At 39.1% G+C, this 2,843-nt stretch overlaps 1 non-coding gene across 1 annotated transcript; it reads right to left on the bottom strand.

The window, feature by feature from the left end:
* Window positions 1-1,409: 1,409 nt before the first annotated feature.
* LOC137215797 (U6 spliceosomal RNA) lies at window positions 1,410-1,516 on the bottom strand. The gene has a single exon (XR_010939431.1). It is a non-coding gene; the product is annotated as a U6 spliceosomal RNA (small nuclear RNA).
* Window positions 1,517-2,843: the final 1,327 nt, after the last annotated feature.

Here is a 2,843-nt window from a genome sequence, read left to right as displayed (position 1 = left end):
GCTCAGTGCTTTATATAACTTATTTTGATTTTCCTGGAGTTTAAGACTAGGATTGGGGGAGGGGGAAGGGGGGGAGAAGTTTTTTTGGAGTGGGGGTCAATCCTTGGAAAGAGGAGTGAGCAAATGAGGGAAATGAGATGAGGAAGGAGCAAAACCTAGTAAGAATCTTCTATATAGATCTCTGATTTTAGCAACAAGGTCTTGACCTTGCCAAGACGTCTAAGAAGCATATGCAAAATTACCTCCATAATTGTCCTTCCGAACAACAGGAGGCTTGGGCATTTATCCACTGCCTTCCAGCTCCCACTGGTTAAAGATTATCTCCTCTGCACTTCTGGGCTGCCCTTGCACTTGAACTGAGGGGACTCCCAAGGTTTGGAGAAGGCCTTGGGGCAAAACACAGGAAGGTAAGCAACACTTGAGGTGGGATGTGATCAGTATGAATCAAAATCATCCAGCAAAGCTTTGGCTGGAATCAGAGGTGAGCCAAAAAGAGGCTGCAATGGCAACGAGACAGTCTGTGATAAGACTTATTTTCTTTAATCCTGACAACGCCCTATTATACTGTTATCATCCCCATTTACTGATGAGGATAGTAAGACCGAGAGAATATAATTTGCCCAACTTCACACAGCCAGTAAATGGTAGAACAGGACTTCAAACCCAAGCCGGATGATCCTAGAATGTGAAGTCTTGCAACCTCATTACCTAATTTACACAACCTCTTATCCAAGAGACTTATTTACATTTTCCAAGTATGAACTCATGGCTAAATAGACTTCCCTAACACATCTTTAAGAAGCAGGTACCTTTAGGACTGAGCTGAAGTTGTGACTGCACTCAGGTGAGAACTGAGTATAGAGCTTCTGATGAGAGCTTCTAATAGAATTATCCACCAAGATTTCTGGACTGGCCTCCTGGGGTTATTTGCACAGGAAAGATATTCCTATGCCCAAAGGTATGATTTTTTCATAATAATCACATTTACATTAAAGCTCTAGGCTAGACTATCTCCATTGTGGAAATATGAGCATCATATTAAGGGAATGAAGTGAGCTGGTTTTCCTATTCCACTGAGAAAGTAACATAAAACAGTCCCTTGGGTTTGTAAGTTTTGAGATGATGCACAATTTTAAAAAGTGAGAAAGAAAGCCTACTTTATTAGATGGATGAGTAAGACAGGCTGTAAATTATTTTTTTTTCATGTGTAAAGTTATTTATTGTAGCACTGTTGGCAAAAAATTAAAATAATCTAATTGCAGTGGTAAGAATAAATAAAGTTTGGTCTTTTTTGTACAGTGGAATTTAGAAGTTAAAATAAAAGAATTAAATATTCATGTATAAATCTCAACAACAAAATGTTGAGTGAAAAAGTAATAGGTAGAGTATGATACCATTTAAACTTAAAAAAAAATATGGAACGCTTCACGAATTTGCATGTCATCCTTGTGCAGGGACCATGCTAATCTTCTCTGCATCGTTCCAATTTTAGTATATGTGCTGCTGAAGCAGGCACGGCTGTAAGTTATGAAAGAAAAACAAGATCCCTAGAGAGGGAGCCAACAGAAGAGCTCTCTAGGCTGTCTTAAGTATTGCAATGCATAGACTCATAAGTGAGGTGACTACATACGTATCCATCAGATCAGGTATACTCGAAGGTAAAAGGGGTGCTATTGATAATTTCACTGAATCGACACATGTAAACCTGGACCAGAATGTACCCTATTCATAGGGCAAGAGGACAGACCTGTGTTTTTCCCATTGTTACTGTGACATGAGACTCATTCTGAGCGTCTGCAGTTCTTTGGCCCTATCCCTTAGTTGCTGTAGCAGAACCTCAGGTACAGGGCTCCAAATTTTGAATTTTAACAATACCTCCAGGTGATTCTTCAACATACTAATGTTCATGCACCAGTGACTGAGATAAGCAAATTCAATGTTTCTGTATATATGTGTGTATAATTCACATAGAAATTTAAAGACTAAAATAACTCAGTGTTACGATTAAGACCATAAACACTGGGAGGAGAACAACTCCGTTGATCTCATGTATTAATTAATGTGTATGGTACATATTTATTGAATCCCCAGTAAATATGAGTTAGATAATAGGGGAAATAATGTAAAAAATTAAAAAATAATGTATTCCTTGCTTTCTCTGAATGTATAGTCTAGCACGGGAGGCTGCAGAGTAATAACAATAATAAAGTAAACAATAATTACAATTCATACATCAAGGATGATGAGGCGATCAAGAAGTAACACTAGATTATAAACTTCCTGAGGACAAGGAACTCTGTCTGGCATACGCCAGAACATACTGCAGAGTGACCAACCATTCTGTTTTGCCCAGAGCTGAGGGGTTTCCCAGGACACAGAACCGTCAGTGCTAAAACAAGGAAAGCCTGGGCAAATCAAGACAAGCTGATCACCCTATTAGTGGAAAAGGCAATCAAAAGAGAGTCTAATAAAAAGGAATATGTTACTGAAGAAGGTTAGCAGGAGATATTCACTTATATTGAGGTCTATCATTTTCCAAGTTCTCTATATACATCATCACAACAAGGTTCTAAGCTAACTGACAGAGGAGTAAACTGAGGCTCAGAGAGGTTAATTACTTTGCCCTAGATCCCACAGCTGGAAATGGCTGAGCTGGGCCTGGGATAGGAGTCCAGGGCTGTTTGAATCCAAAGGCCCCAAGGGTAAGGAAAGATGAGGCTCTAAGTTCTTTGCTCAAAACTTCAAAAGAGGCAGAAATGTGGACTTACAATTGAATTCTTCATCCTGGGAAAAACATCCATGTTTTATTCAGGGAAAGCCCTTTTGTTTTTATTAACACACAC

This window comes from Pseudorca crassidens, chromosome 20 (assembly GCF_039906515.1).
Source record: "Pseudorca crassidens isolate mPseCra1 chromosome 20, mPseCra1.hap1, whole genome shotgun sequence".
Taxonomy (NCBI): Eukaryota; Metazoa; Chordata; class Mammalia; order Artiodactyla; family Delphinidae; genus Pseudorca; species Pseudorca crassidens.
This window is presented reverse-complemented; position numbering and strand designations above follow the sequence as displayed.